The 17,705-nt window shown below is 42.6% G+C and overlaps 1 protein-coding gene across 4 annotated transcripts in view; it reads right to left on the reverse strand.

Moving 5' to 3' along the window:
* Positions 1 to 17,705, reverse strand: part of MKP-4 (MAPK Phosphatase 4) — a 157,806-nt gene that overhangs the window by 91,473 nt on the left and 48,628 nt on the right. The gene's annotated exons all lie outside the window — the stretch shown is intronic.

The following is a 17,705-nucleotide window of genomic DNA, read 5'->3' on the forward strand; positions in this document are numbered from 1 at the left end:
GATGGAGAAGACAGACAGGAGATCACAGACACAGGAAGATCAAATACAGCCTCCCTCACAACTTCCTATAGAAGCCTCTCAACCAGGTCAACCCCAGTGCAACCAAACACTCTATACCAAAACACCCATGCCACATCCAATGCCCCCACCCACTGCATTACAAACTCCACCCCCACAGCAACCACCCATAGTTCCTTATCAGGTCTCCCACTTCCCCAACCCCATTACACCTCCCAGACCACAATCTTAGAAAAGAAGTTGAAGGTATGGTATACAAATGCAGATGGAATAACAAATAAGTATGAGGAGTGGCACGAAAGAATCAAGGAGACATCCCCAGACATAATAGCACTTACAGAAACAAAACTCACCAGAATAATAACAGATTCAATCTTTCCATCCGGATATCAAATCCTCAGGAAAGACAGAGGGAGGAGAGGGGGGAGGAGGAGTTGCACTGCTCATTAAAAACCATGGGGGTTTGAGAAAATGGAAGGAATGGATGGCACGGACGAAAGGGACTACTTAGTAGGAACAATCCAGTCTGAGGGACATAAGGTGATAATTGCAGTAATGTACAACCCACCAAAGAACTGCAGGAGGCCAAGAGAAGAATACGATGAGAGCAACAGAGCAATGGTCGACACACTAGCCGAGGTGGCCAGGAGAGCACACATGGGGGGAGCAAAGTTACTAATTATGGGTGATTTCAATCACAAGGAGACTGACTGGGAAAACCTGGAGCCCCATGGGGGTCCCGAAACATGGAGAACCAAGATGATGGATGTGGTACTGGAAAACCTCATGCATCAACATGTTAGAGACACTACCAGAGAGAGAGGAGAGGATGAACCAGCAAGACTGGACCTTGTATTCACCTTGAGTAGTTCTGACATCGAGGATATCATATATGAAAGGCCCCTGGGAGCTAGTGATCATGTGGTTCTGTGCTTCTACTACATAGTTGAGCTCCAAGTGGAGAGAGCAGCAGGAATAGGGTGGGAAAAACCAAACTACAAAAGGGGGAACTACTCAGGCTTGAGGAACTTCTTTCAAGACATTCAGTGGGAGAGGGAACTGACAGGAAAACCAGTACAAGAAATGATGGACTATGTGGCAACAAAATGCAAGGAGGCAGAGGAGAGGTTTGTTCCCAAGGGAAACGGAAATAATGGGAAGAACAGAATGAGTCCTTGGTTCACCCAAAGGTGTAGGGAGGCAAAAACTAGGTGTACTAGAGAATGGAAAAGGTACAGAAGACAGAGAACTCAGGAAAATAAAGAGATTAGCCGAAGAGCCAGAAACGAATATGCACAGATAAGAAGGGAGGCTCAGCGGCAATACGAAAATGACAAAGCATTGAAAGTCAAGACTGACCCGAAGCTGTTGTACAGCCACATCAGGAGGAAAACAACAGTCAAGGACCAGGTAATCAGACTGAGGAAGGGTGATGGGGAATTCACAAGAAACGACCGGGAGGTATGTCAGGAGCTCAACACAAGATTTAAAGAAGTATTTACAGTGGAAACCAGTAGGACTCCAGGAAATCAGAGCAGGGGGGTGCACCAGCAAGTGCTGGATGAGGTACATATAACCAAGGAGGAGGTGAAGAAGCTGCTATGCGAACTTGACACCTCAAAGGCGGTGGGACCAGACAACATCTCTCCGTGGGTCCTTAAAGAGGGAGCAGAGACATTGTGTGTACCATTAATGAAGATCTTCAACACATTATTTAAAACTGGGCAACTCCCTGAGGTATGGAAGATGGCAAATGTAGTCCCAATTTTTAAAAAGGGAGACAGACATGAGGCACTAAACTACAGACCTGTATCACTAACGTGTATAGTATGCAAGGTCATGGAGAAGATCATCAGGAGGAGAGTGGTGGAGCACCTGGAAAGAAACAAGTGCATAATTGACAACCAGCATGGTTTCAGGGAGGGAAAGTCCTGTGTCACAAACCTATTAGAGTTTTATGACAAGGTGACAGAAGCAAGACAAGAGAGAGAGGGGTGGATTGACTGCATTTTTTTGGACTGCAAGAAGGCCTTCGACACAGTTCCTCACAAGAGGTTACTGCAAAAGCTAGAGGATCAGGCACACATAACAGGAAAGGCACTGCAATGGATAAGAGAATACCTTACAGGGAGGCAACAACGAGTCATGGTACGTGATGAGGTGTCAAACTGGGTGCCTGTGACAAGCGGGGTTCCACAGGGGTCAGTCCTAGGACCTGTGCTGTTCTTGGTATATGTGAATGACATAACGGAAGGGATAGACTCAGAAGTGTCCTTGTTTGCAGACTATGTGAAGTTAATGAGAAGAATCAAATCGGATGAGGATCAGGCAGGACTACAAAGAGACCTGGACAGGCTACAAGCCTGGTCCAGCAACTGGCTCCTTGAGTTTAACCCCGCCAAATGCAAAGTCATGAAGATTGGGGAAGGGCAAAGAAGACCGCAGACACAATATAGTTTAGATGGCCAAAGTCTGCAAACCTCACTCAAGGAAAAAGATCTGGGGGTGAGTATAACACCGAGCATATCTCCTGAGGCGCACATCAATCAGATAACTGCTGCAGCATACGGGCGCCTGGCAAACCTACGGATAGCGTTCCGATACCTCAGTAAGGAGTCGTTCAAGACTCTGTATACCATTTACGTCAGGCCCATACTGGAGTATGCAGCACCAGTTTGGAATCCACACCTAGTCAAGCACGTCAAGAAATTAGAGAAAGTGCAAAGGTTTGCAACAAGACTAGTCCCAGAGCTACGGGGATTGTCCTACGAAGAAAGGTTGAGGGAAATCAGCCTGACAACACTGGAGGCCAGGAGGGTCAGGGGAGACATGATAACGACATATAAAATACTGCGAGGAATAGACGAGGTGGACAAAGACGGGATGTTCCAGAGATGGGACACAGACACAAGAGGTCACAGTTGGAAGTTGAAGACTCAGATGAATCAAAGGGATGTTAGGAAGTATTTCTTCAGTCACAGAGTAGTCAAGCCATGGAATAGCCTAGAAAGTGAAGTAGTGGAGGCGGGAACCATACATAGTTTTAAGGCGAGGTATGATAAAGCTCATGGAGCAGGGAGAGAGAAGACCTAGTAGCAATCAGTCAAGAGTCGGGGCCAGGAGCTATGACTCGACCCCTGCAACCACAAATAGGTGAGTACAAATAGGTGAGTACACACACACACACAATCCACACACACACACACACACACACAATCCACACACACACACACACACACAATCCACACACACACACACATACACACACACACACACGCAATCCACATACACACACACACACACGCAATCCACATACACACACACACACACACACACACACACACACACACACAAACACACACACACACACACACACACACACACACACACACACACACACACACACACACACACACACACAATCCACATACACACACACACACACACACACACACACACACACACACACACACACACACACACACACAATCCACACACACACACAATCCACATACACACACAATCCACACACACACACACACAATCCACACACACACACACACACACACACACACACACACACACACACACACACAGGTGATGTGAAGTTAATGAGAATTACATCAGATGAGGATCAGGCAGGACTTCAAAGAGACCTGGACAGGCTGGACATGTAGTCCAACAACTGGCTTCTCGAATTCAACCCTGCCAAGTGCAAAGCATGAAGATTGGAGAAGGGCAAAGAAGACTGCAGACAGAGTATAGGCTAGGTGACAGGAGAAAGGAGAAAGGAGACAGACACAAAACATTAAACTACAGACCAGTGTCACTAACATGTGTAGTATGCAAAGTCATGGGGAAGATTATCAGGAGAAGAGTGGTGGAGCACCTAGAAAGGAATGAGCTTATCAACGACAACCAGCACAGTTTCAGGGATGGGAAATCCTGTGTCATAAACCTACTGGAGTTCTATGACAGGGTGACATCAGTAAGACAAGAGGGAGAGGTATGGGTAGATTGCATTTTCTTAGACTGTAAGAAGGCTTTTGACACAGTTCCACACAAAAGATTAGTGCAGCAAAAGCAGGAGGACCAGGCAGGTATAAAAGGGAAGGCACTGCAATGGATCAGAAAATACCTAACAGGTAGGCAACAATGAGTCATGGTACGTGGCGAGGTGTCAGAGCGGGCGCCTGTCATGAGTGGGGTTCCACAAGGGTCAGTCCTAGGACCAGTGCTGTTTCTGGTATATGCCAACGACATGATGGAAAGAATACACTCAGAAGTGTCCTTGTTTGCAGATGATGTGAAGTTAATGAGAAGAATTCAATTGGATGAGGATCAGGCAGAACTACAAAGGGATCTGGACAGGCTGTAGGGTTGGTCCAGCAAGTGGCTTCTGGAACTTAACCCCACCAAATGCAAAGTCATGAAGATTGGGGAAGGGCAAATAAGATCGCAGACAGAGTATAGGCTAGGTGGCCAAAGACTGCAAACCTCACTCAAGGAAAAGGATTTTGGGGTGAGTATAACACAGGGCACATCTCCTGAGGCACTTATCAACCAAGTAACTGCTGCATCATATGGGCACCTAGCAAACCTAAGAATAACATTCCAACAACTCGATAAGGAATCGTTCAGAACCCTGTACACCGTGTATGTCTGGCCTATATTGGAGTATGCAGTGCCAGTTTGGAACCCACACCTAGCCAAGCATGTAAGGAAATTAGAGAAAGAGCAAAGGTTTGCAACAAGACTAGTCCCAGAGCTGAGGGATATGTCCTACAAAGGGAGGTCAAGGGAAATTGACCTGGAGGACAGGAGAGATGGGGAGGATATGATAACAACATATAAAATACTGAGAGGAATTGACAAAGTGGACAGAGACAGGATATTCCAGAGATGGGACACAACAACAAGGGGTCATAATTGGAAGCTGAAGACTCAGATGAATCACAGGGATGTTAGTAAGTACATATTTCTTCAGTCACAGAGATGTCAGGAAATGGAATAGTCTGAGAAATGAAAGTGGAGGCAAGATTCATACATAGCTTTAAGAAGAGGTATGATAAAGCTCATGGAGCAGGGAGTGCCCGAGTAGTGACCACTGAAGAGGTGGGGCCAGGAGCTGTGAATCGACCCCTGCAACCACAAATAGGTGAGTACAGTTGGGCGAGTACACAGACACACACACACACACACAGATTAGATTGCACTGCAAGAAGGCCATCATCACAGTTCTACACAAGAGATTAGTGCAAAAGCTAGAGGATCAGGCACCAATAACAGGAAAGGCACTGCAATGGATCAGAGAATACCTAACAGGGAGGCAATGATGATTCATGGTGCGTGACGAGGTGTCTGAGTGGTTGCCTGTGACAAGCAGGGTTCCACAGGGGTCAGTCCTAGGACCAGTGCTATTTTTGGTATATGTGAATGACATGACAGAAGGGATAAACTCAGAAGTGTCCTTGTTTGCAAAAGATGTGAAGTTTATGAGGAGAATTAAACTAGATAAGGATCAGACAGGACTACAAAGGGACCTGGACAGGCTGCAAGCCTGGTCCAGCAAGTGGCTTCTGGAATTTAACTCCACCAAATGCAAAGTCATGAAGATTGGGGAAGGGCAAATAAGATCGCAGACAGAGTATAGGCTAGGTGGCCAAAGACTGCAAACCTCACTCAAAGAAAAGGATACTGGGGTAAGTATAATACCGAGCATATCTCCTGAGGCACACATCAACTAGATAACTGCTGCAGCATATAGGAGCCTGGCAAACCTAATAATAGCATTCCAATACCTCAGTAAGGAATTGTTCAAGACTCTGTACACTGTGTACTTCAGGCTCATACTGGAGTATGCAGCACCAGTTTGGAACCCACACCTGGTTAACCCTTTCAGGATCGACAGGCCCTCTCAGAGACTTGTTCTCAGGGTCGCCCAAATTTAAAAAAAAAAGTATTGTTTATTATGAAAAGATAGAGAATATTTTCCCGATCATAATGACACCAAAAGTATGAAATTTGATGGAAAACTTACGGAATTATGCTCTCGTGAAGTTAGCGGTCTCAACGATGTTTACGCATCGGCGATTTTTCCCACTTTGAGCTCTATTTTCAGCCAATTGCACTGTACTAGTAAAAAAAAAACATGAATATTTCGCTAGAACTCTATTTTTTCTATCGAATGAGTGCAAGAAACCACTCATTTACCAATTTCAACTATCCAATACAGTGGTTAGAATTTAGCAATTTTGCCAATTTCACACAAATTTCAAAACATGCCAATTTCCAAATAGGGCCCAGAATAAACAAGAAAGACATTCCTGACACTAAAATGACATTTCCTCTGTTCATTAGCCACGTCCCAACGCCCCTCTTACATTCTTTTGCTTTCTACTTTGAATTTTTATTCTCACAAAAAATAGAAGATTTACTGTTATGCAGACTACTGCATTAGTGTAAAAAATGGTATAAATAATATCGGTGCACTTGTGAAAGAATATTAGACTCACCAGTTGACGTGTACTGGACGCTTAGCATGATTTGTTTACTTTTGAACTTCGGTAAAAATTGAACATTTCTGCTACTTTGAGCTCAATTTCAAGGTACTTTTCATTGAAAAATCAGTCAAAATCATCTCAATTTCTGTAACATGTCTTCCATTCTATAGAATGAGACCAGGAAAACTTGAATACAACAATAAATACCATACGAAAATACAGTGCAAAGTCGCTGTTTTAATCCAAAAGCACAAAGTTTTTTTCCTCATTATGCATTGTGTGCTGCAGGATTTTTTTATACTGCGCACACTGACCACATAGACCCATTCTTTCATATGTAGGCCTACCAGCTTTCTCTCACTAGATTTGAGGGCGCTAGAATTTAGACGTACTAGTACGTCAAAAACCCTGGTGCGTAAGCCATACTAATATGGCCGAAACCCTGAAAGGGTTAAGTATGTCAAGAAATTAGAGAAAGTGAAAAAGTCTGCAACAAGACTAGTCCTGAAACTAAGGGGAATGTCCTATAAAGAAAGTTTAAAGGAAATCATCCTGACAACACTGGAGGACAGGAGGGTTAGGGGAGACATGATAACAATATATAAAATAATGTGGCCACAAAATAGAGCAAAACACCAACGTCAAAGATCTGGGAGTGATTATGTCGGAGGATCTCACCTTCAAGGACCATAACATTGTATCAATCGCATCTGCTAGAAAAATGACAGGATGGATAATGAGAACCTTCAAAACTAGGGAGGCCAAGCCCATGATGACACTCTTCAGGTCACTTGTTCTATCTAGGCTGGAATATTGCTGCACACTAACAGCACCTTTCAAGGCAGGTGAAATTGCCGACCTAGAAAATGTACAGAGAACTTTCACAGCGCGCATAACGGAGATAAAACACCTCAATTACTGGGAGCGCTTGAGGTTCCTAAACCTGTATTCCCTGGAACACAGGAGGGAGAGATACATGATTATATACACCTGGAAAATCCTAGAAGGACTAGTACCGAACTTGCACACGAAAATCACTCACTACGAAAGCAAAAGACTTGGCAGATGATGCACCATCCTCCCAATGAAAAGCAGGGGTGTCACTAGCACGTTAAGAGACCATACAATAAGTGTCAGGGGCCCGAGACTGTTCAACTGCCTCCCAGCACACATAAGGGGGATTACCAACAGACCCCTGGCAGTCTTCAAGCTGGCACTGGACAAGCACCTAAAGTCAGTTCCTGATCAGCCGGGCTGTGGCTCGTACGTTGGTTTGCGTGCAGCCAGCAGCAACAGCCTGGTTGATCAGGCTCTGATCCACCAGGAGGCCTGGTCACAGACCGGGCCGCGGGGGCGTTGACCCCCGGAACTCTCTCCAGGTAAACTCCAGGTAAATGTTCCAGAGACAGGACACAGAAACAAGGGGTCACAATTGGAAGTTGAAGACTCAGATGAGTCAAAGGGATGTTAGGAAGTATTTCTTCAGTCACAGAGTTGTCAGGAAGTGGAATAGTCTGGAAAGTGATGTAATGGAGGCAGAAACCATACATAGCTTTACAGTGAGGTTTGATAAAGCTCATGGAGCAGGGATAGAGAGGACCTAGTAGCAATCAGTGAAGAGGCAGGGCCAGGAGCTATGGATCGACCCCTGCAACCGCAAATAGGTGAGTACACACATACACACCAGACTGCTACATCTGTCACAAATGAGGGGACTGTAGAGAACAAAGGAGTTATACTGTACAAGGAGGCCATATCAGACCACTGTGGAGCCTGGGAAAAGACAAGGAGCACACCAGGAGCAAATGAAGGGACTGAAGAAAATGAAAGAGTTAAGCTATATACAGAGGTCCTAACAGACCACAGCAATGCCCAGGAAAAGCTGAGAAGGGAAAATGACAGACCACTGAGCATAGGGACATCAGACAGAGAAGAGATTGAAGGAAGGAATGCTGCAATGGAGGCAACTAAATCGACTCAGGGGATGCAAAGGGAAATGCAGTGGGAGGATGAAAGGGAGAGGTCAGGGTTTGTTTATGGGCTCCAGGAATCTGAAAGGGAAACTTATGAAGAAGACAGGGGGAGAAAAAAGTAACTGAAAATATCATGAAAACAATAGGAAAGGACGATATGACCCAGTTGGAGAAAGCATGACTAAGGGACATACTGACGTACCGGAGGGTGTACCTCAACTGCGACAAAACAAAAGGCAGAAACTGAAAGAGAGGGTACAAAGATGCAAGGAGGAGAGAGAGATGAAGACAGAGATGAGCAGGAAAACCAAGACTCAGGAGGAAGAGCAAATACATCCTCCCTCTGAACGTCCAACAGAAAGACCTCAACCATGACAACCCCTATGCAACCAAACAATGTAACCCAAAACTGACACACCGTACCCACTGCCCTCCCCTCATCACAAACTCAACCCCCACAGCAACCCTCCACAGTCCCCCACCAAGTCTCCCACTCCCCCAACCCCAATGTTTTCCCCAGACCACAGTTTTAGAAAAGAAGTTGAAGGTTTGGTATATGAATGCAGATGGAATAACAAATAAATGTGAGGAGTGGCATGAAAGAATCAAGGAGACATCCCCAGACATCACAGCACACATAGAGAAGGAACTCACTGGGATGATAACAGATGCAATCTTCCCACTCAGATATCAGATCCCGAGGATAGAGCGAGCAGAGGGGAAGGAAGAGTTGCACTGCTCATTAAAAACAGATGGGGACTTGAGGAATGGAAGGAATGGATGAAATGGGCAAAAGGGACTACATAGGTACAATTCAGTCTTGGGGACATAAGGTAGTCATTGCAGTGATGTACAACCCGCCATAAAACTGCAGGAGGCCAAGAGAAGAATATGAAGAGAGCAACAGAGCAATGGTGGACACAATAGCTGAGGTGGCAAGAAGAGCTCACACGGGTAGAGCAAAGTTAATACTAGTTATGGGTAATTTCAATCATAAGGATATTGATTGGGAAAACCTGGAGCCACATGAGGGTCCCAAAACATGGAGAGCCAAGATGATGGATGTGGTACTGGAAAAACCTCATGCACCAACATGTTAGGGGCACTACCAGAGAGAGGTGAGGATGAACCAGCAAGACTGGACCCCCATATTCACCCTGAGTAGCTCGGACATCGAGGACATCATGTATGAAAGGTCCCTCGGAGCTAGTGATCACGTGGTTCTGAGATTTGAGTACACAGTAGAGTTACAAGTGGGGAAAGTCACAGGAGTAGGATGGGAGAAGCCAAACTAGAAAAGAGGGGACTACATAGCCATGAGGAACTTCCTGCAGGAGGTTCAGTGGGAAAGAGAACTGGTAGGAAAATCAGTAAACCAAATGATGGACTATGTGACAACAAAATGCAAGGAGGCAGAGGAGAGGTTTGTTCCCAAGGGCAAAAGAAATAATGGGAAGACCAGAATGAGCCTGTAGTTTACCCAAAGGTGTAGGGAGGCAAAAACTAAGCGTGTTAGAGAAAGGAAAAAGTACAGAAGAAAAAGGACCCAGGAAAATACAGAGATTAGTTGAAGACCCAGAAACGAGTATGCACAGATAAGAAGGGAGGCCCAGCAACAGTACAAAAACAAAATAGCACTGAAAGTCAAGTCTGACCCGATGCTGTTGTATAGCTGCATCAGGAGGAAGACAACAGTCAAGGACCAGGTAATCAGGCTGAGGAAGAAAGGTGGGGAGATCACAAGAAACGACCAAGAAGTATGTGAGGAGCTCAACATAAGATTTAAGGAAGTACGTACTTGGGTAATATAAAAATAGGTTAGACAAATATAGACTGGATAGAGAAGGCCTGTTTCAGTGTTCATTCTCTGTAATGTGCTTTGTGTAATATTAACAGGAGAGACTATGTGATGGCAGGGTTTACTGTTTTCAGGAGGATTCTTGCAAAGACTTCAGAGATGGTGAAGCTGCCTTTGTTTTGTTTGTGTTCGAAACAGCGATTAGTGCTGATTCAAGGCACTTGCGTCTAGGGAAATTAGTTTCTTTGATCACTAATTGGGCGTCCCTGAATTTCATGAGATGACTGGTGGAATTTCAGTGTTGTACACAGGTGTTGTTCAAGTTATCGTTCCTACATGCGTAAATGTGTTCATTGAGGCGGGTGTCGAGGTGACATAAATCTTGTCGCAGCCTCCACCCCTGCATTGACTGGTTCATGGTGCTTTGATTTTGTCCTGGTTAGATCTTTTATTGAAGTGCTGGAAGTGATGGCAACTCTGGTGTTAGCTTGTGAAAGTACTTTAGAAACGTTCAGTGCAACCTGCCTGTTGGGAAGAATTGTAACTTTCTTGGGAGTGGTGTTGGTGCGTGGAGAATTTATATACCCTCTGTGTCCATGTACTGTTTGTAATGGCTTGACAAAGCTCCTGGAGAGTGAAACGTTGCCACAATAAAATGTCACATTAGTTGCACTTGTGTCCTTTTACTTTACATATTGTTGGTAATTCTACAAACATTATTAATGAAGAGAATTAAATCAGCTGAGGATCAGGCAGGACTACAAAGAAACCTGGATAGGCTGCAAAGCTTGGTCTAAGAACTGGCTCCTCGAACTTAACCCTGCCAAATGCAAAGTCACGAAGATTGGGGAAAGGCATAGAAGACCACAGACAGGTGGCCAAAGACTGCAAACCTTACTCAAGGAAAAGGATCTTGGGGTGAGTATAATACCGAGCACATCTCCTGAGGCGCACATCAACCAGATACAGTGGACCCTCGAATTTCGTGATTAATCCATTCCAGAGAGTCTGCCTAAAGTCGAAATTCACGAATTTTGAAACCATTTTCCCCATAAGAAATAATGTAAATACAATTAATCCATTCCATACACCCAAAAGTATTGACAAAAATATTTTTTTTATAGATTAACCCCTTGACTGTCACAATCCTAAATCCTAAGGTGTCTTCTGGTGTCGCAAAATTCCTCCCCCCCCAAAAAAAAAAAAAAAATTCTTATGAAATGATAATTTTTTCCCGATTGTAATGACACCAAAAGAATGAAATCTGATGGAAAACTGATGGAATTATGCTCTCGCGAAGTTAGCAACCTCGGCGATATTTATGAATCGGCAATTTCGCTTACTTTGAGCCCTATTTTCGGCTAATTCCATTGTTCCAGTCGACCAAACTCATAGCTATTTCTTTAGAACTCCATTTTTTCTATCGATTGAGTACAAGAAACTGCCCATTTACCGATTTCAACTACCCAATAATGTGGTCAGAAATTTGCAATTTGGCCAATTTCACGAAAATTAAAAAATATGACAATTTCAAAATAGGGTCCAGAATGAGCAATGCAGACATTCCTGGCTCAAAAATAACATTTTCTTTGTTTATCAGTCACGTCTCCAGGCCCCTCTGATATTACTCTTGCTTTCTATTTTGAATTTTTATTCAAACAAAAAAAATAGAAGAATTCCTGTTATGCAGACTATTGCAATATTGTAATAATTGTATAAATAACGTCAACCCATTCATGACTGCATATTAGAATGGCTAGTTGGACATTTATTGTAAAATAACATCACTTGTTTACTTTTGAACATCAGCAAAAATCAAACAATTCTCCTATTTGAGCTCCATTTCAAGGTTCTTTTCATAGTAAAACCAATCAAAATCGCCTCCATTTCTATAATATATTTTCCATTCTATCAAATGAGACCAAGAAAACGAGAATACTACCATAAATACTATATGAAAATAGACAACAAAGTCGGCATTTTAATTAAAAAGAACAGTCGGAGTTTTTTTTTTCTCATGCACTGCGTGCTGCAGGATTTTTTTTTATATGGTGCACACTGACCACATAGACCCATTCTCTCACATGTGGGCCCACCAGCTTTCTCCTGCTTGATTTGAAGCCGCTAGAATTTATGAATATATATATGTCAAAAACGGTGGCTCGTAAGATGTACAGTAAGGCCCCACTTTATGGCGTTTCGCCTTACAGCGTTCTGCTAATACAGCAATGTCAAATTATGACCAAAATTTGCTATACGGCAATCGGTCTTTCAAATACGGCGCCCCCCACCCGGTTTGTTTACATTTTCCGTGACCTCGTCTATTATGTCAGGAAACTTTTCAAAATTTTAAGTGTTTTAAAGTTACTGCATATTTTATATGTACTCTGATAATTATACTTATGTGTACCTGTACCTAAAGATACTTACACACTGTAATGGTGTGCAGGTACACATTAAAATCGCTAAGAGTCTCTCTACTCATGATGCCAATACTACGTAATAATAATCACTCTTGGGCACACTAAATGTCCTATTTTACATCAGTATAGGCATTTTCATTAACTCATCTATGATATTTTCCTCAAAATTATATATGAAACCCATCACATAGCATATAAACATGATACATACACTCGCACAATAAAAATTGATGTAAATATGAGATTTGTTTACAAAGCAGCTGTGTAGGTAGTGTCGGAAGAATTATGTTTTCTCTAGTCAAACACTGGGGGGTAACTGTAGAAAAATATTCTTTTCGTATGCCTTTACTCTATATATAGCAATTCACAACCCTTGTGGGTTTAGTGCTTGTTATAATAAATAATAATAATAATAATAATAATAATAATAATAATACTATTATTATTAATATTAATAATAATATTATTATTATTATTATTAATATTATTATTATTGTTATTAATGATTATCTTCATTCATTCTAAAAATGGTGTGTTGCTGTTTGTTTATTCTGAACTAACTTGTACAACTTGTACACAGTGTAAGAGCATTTGCATTGTGAGGTAATTATTATTATAATAAAAAAATATTGAGGTAAATGTTTTACAAACTCTTGCAAACGTACGTGAATGAACTAAAAGTAGACACATATTAATACACATTTATTTCGCCTGACCAAGTGATCGTCCACTACCTGTTCAGTTTGTGTTCTCACATTGTCTCAACTCTGTATATTGTTCTCTCTCTCTCGTTTACTCTTTCATTAACTAGTTGGCTCTCATTGACGGTGGCGTCTAAGGTTAGCTGTGATAAAAAGAGAAGTCGTAAGCCTCTTGATTTAAGTGCCAAGTTAGAGGATGATGGTGTGCCATTCTGATTTTATTCAATAAACTCCCTGCCACTCACCTCTCACACATTATTAATATTAATATTTTAAGGTAAGTAATAAGTGTACTCTGTGTGTATCTTACCTTTTATTGTGTTTTTAATGCCTATTTTTATTGCTAACTTAAAGGTAGTTGTTAGAAATGATTAAATTCAGTGAACATGTTATGTCGATGTTAATAATATGGCTCTGGGCCACAGTGTAGGTAGCCGGTAGGTGTAGCCCAGGCAGGCTACACCTGCTGGCTACCTACACTGACTTCCTACAAATAAATACTACTCACCTCTCTTCCTATATTAAGACTACACATGTTTTAAGGTAAATAATGAGTGTACTGTATGTGTATTTTACTTCTCTGGGATGTTTTAAATATTGTATATTAAGTATGAGATGGGGAGCCAGGGCTACCTACACCTGGGCTACATGCACCTGACTTCCTACAAATAAGTGCTACTCACCTCTCTCCCTACATTAAGATTACAAATACTTTAAGATAAGTAATGAATTTACTGTGAATGTATTTTACTTTGTGTTTTTAATGCCTGGTTCTATTACTAACTTAATATAATTTAGTGTAAACTTATTGTCTGGCATTTATATGCATTTATAAATGGAAAAAAATGGCGTTCTGCCTTCCGGCGATGTCTGCTTTCCGGCGACAGCCTGGAACCTAACCCACCGTATAAGTGGGGCCCTACTGTATATATACGACCAAAACAGTCAAAGGGCTAAATATAGATTTGCATACAGAAAAGAATGAGAAATCAAGTATAAAATAATAATAACATCACACTTACCTTTATTTAAGACTCTTGTTGGTGTATGGAAGATGGGAGGAGGGGAGAGGGGTTAGGGTGATGTTCCTCCACAAATGTTTGCACCTCACTCCAATTTGCACAAATGTCCTTAATCTTTGAAGAAGGCACCTTCTTTCCTCTCTCTTCCTCCTTCTCTGAAGCAATTTCTTCAGCTGGTGTACATAAGAACATAAGAAAGCAGGAACACTGCAGCAGACCTGTTGACCCATACTAGGCAAGTCCTTCACAAACCATCCCACTAACAGAATATTTGCCCAACCCAATTTTCAATGCTCCCCAAGCAATAAGCTTTGATAATTATATTCACTCATGCTCAAGTCCCACTCAAATCAAATCGTGTGTGTGGGGAAGTACCCTGGCTAGTTTGTGTGGTGAAGTACCCTGGCTGGTGTGGGGAAGTATCCCGTCTGGTGTGTAGGGAAGTACCCATGTCTGGTGTGTGGGGAAGTACCCTGGCTGGTGTACATAAGAACATAAGAAAGTAGGAACACTGCAGCAGACCTGTTTGTGAGGGAAAAGTGGGTTGTAAGTGGGGTTACGGTTGTTCAGGCAACCAGGGACTATTAGCGAGTTACGTTGCGCATCCCCCCCTCTAGCGGGCTGAGGCAAAACTCTAGTTCCTGGTGTCTGATTTGTTTCAATTTCTACTCCTGGTAGTATTGACCTTACCTGGTGTGGGCTGAAGTTTGGAGAGTCACTTCACCTCCACTCTTCTCCTGATCAGGTAAGGTGATCTACCACCTTTGTTTTCTTTTCTTTGTTGGTTACCAGTAATGATTTTGACATTCAATACCACTCTTTTTCGTTCTTAAATGTTATATAATCATAACCATTGGTAACCAGTTTATTTTTTCTTAGTACCAGCTCTGTTCCTGGCATGGTAATCCAGGGTAGACGCCAGATAAAGGAGCAAGATACTTATTAATTGGACTAATTAACATTGTTCGACTACTACCGGCCCTTATTTATCCTACTTGTGGTGCTCCAACTAAGTAGTACAGGAGATTCCAAAACTTCGGACTGTTACCATCCGCCCAGGATTACCTACATCATCTTAACATCAGAGATCTGTCCAGGGCCTTACCTACTCCTGCCCAACTACAGCATCAGAACCAAAGGCAATTTTTATTATATTTAAATTTTAAGTAAAATCCTCAAAAAGTCATTATTCTTATTATTCCTAGAGCCGTTTCTTTATTTATTTATTTTTCCATTAGTTTTTTGCTCAGATGGAAGGCGTTCCACTGACACTGTTGGCCCATACTAGGTAAGTCCTTCACAAACCATCCCACAAACAGAATATTTGCCCAACCCAATTTTCAATGCTCCCCAAGCAATAAGCTTGTGCAGGTCCCACTCAAATTAAATCGTGTGAGTGGGGAAGTACCCTGGCTGATGTGTGTGTGTGAGGGGAAGTACCCTGGCTGGTGTGTGTGTGTGTGTGGGGAAGTACCCTGGCTGGTGTGTGTGTGTGTGTGTGTGTGTGTGGGGAAGTACCCTGGCTGGTGTGTGTGGGGAAGTACCCTGGCTGGTGTGTTCTGTCTTGAATTCTATCATGTTTCTTGCCTTCTTTACCAAAGGGCTGGTACTAGGAGCTATCTTTTGGTCCATGGTGGCTCATTTAGCAGTTGCAAGCACAAAAACAATAGATTATTATGAAATTTATCGTATGAAAGCGTGGGATGATGGTCACTCGCCGAGAAACAATGCCACACTGACTCTGAAGACTCTGAATGGTGTGCGTGGGAGCCTTTGTGTGCGCAGCCACTGGGAGGCCGCTTGGAAGTGTTTCATACGACTGCCGAATTCTGAGACAAATCATGAAACGCGAGGCTATATTATGACAAAAAAAAGTTGCTGAAAGTTGAAATTCATGAAGCGCAGGGCTCACGAAACTCAGGGGTCCACTGTAACTTCTGCAGCATATGGGTGCCTGGCAAACTTGAGAACAGTGTTCCGATACCTCAGTAAGGAATTGTTCAAGACTCTGTACACCGTGTACATCAGGTCCATACTGGAATATGCAGCACCAGTTTGGAACCAACACATGGTCAAGCATGTCAAGAAATTAGAAAAAGTGCAAAGGTTTGCAACAAGATTATGTATTTCCAGAGCTAAGGGGAATGTACGATCAAGCTCTATAGTGTCTAGTTTATAAGTATGAGAGTTTTTTCATATCCAAGGATTAGGCTTTGCATTTTTCCACACTGCCTCTGCCACAACATTCCTGTGCCTATTTTTGTGTCATCAAATTTACTCGTGTCACTCTATATTCCCTCATCAAGGTCATTTATGTAAATTATGAACAAGTAGCCTAAACTTGATCCTAGTGGAATGTCACTAATGACTGATCCTCATTCGAATTTCACCTCCATTTGTGTGAATACTTTCCTTATTAGTCATGCCTTGAAGGAACTTTTTTTCCAATATCATGTGCTGTCATTATCTTTAACCCTTTCAGGGTTTCGGACGTACTAGTACGGCTTACGCACCAGGGTTTTTGAAGTACTAATACGCCTAAATTCTAGCGCCCTCAAATCTAGTGAGAGGAAGCTGGTAGGCCTACATATGAAAGAATGGGTCTATGTGGTCAGTGCGCAGTATAAAAAAATCCTGCAGCACACAGTGCATAATGAGAAAAAAAAACTTTGACCGTGTTTTTGGATTAAAACAGCGACTTTGCACTGTACAGTGGACCCTCGACCAGCGATATTAATCCATTCCTGAGAGCTCATCGTTAGTCAGAATTATCGTTAGTCAAGTTAATTTTCCCCATAAGAAATAATGGAAATCAAATTAATCCGTGCAAGACACCCAAAAGTATTGAAAAAAAAAATTTTTTACCACATGAAATATTAATTTTAATACACACAAACTGAAGATTACATGCACAGTTACATGACACTTACCTTTATTGAAGATCTGGTGATGATTGATGGGATGGGAGGAGGGGAGAGGTGTTAGTGTTTAGAAGGGGAATCCCCTTCAATTAGCACTTGAGGCAGCAAGTCTTTTTCTGGGGTTACTTCCCTTGTTCTTTTAGTGCCACTAGGACCAGCTTCAGAGTCACTGGACTTCTGTCGCACAACATATCTGTCCATAGAGGCCTGTACCTCTCGTTCCTTTATGACTTTCCTAAAGTGGTTCACAACAGTGTCAGTGTAATAGTCACCAGCACAGCTTGCAGTAGCTGTGTCAGGGTGATTTTCATCAAAAAAGGTTTGCACTTCAAGCCACTTTGCACAC

This window comes from Cherax quadricarinatus, chromosome 18 (assembly GCF_038502225.1).
Source record: "Cherax quadricarinatus isolate ZL_2023a chromosome 18, ASM3850222v1, whole genome shotgun sequence".
In the NCBI taxonomy this organism is placed as follows: domain Eukaryota; kingdom Metazoa; phylum Arthropoda; class Malacostraca; order Decapoda; family Parastacidae; genus Cherax; species Cherax quadricarinatus.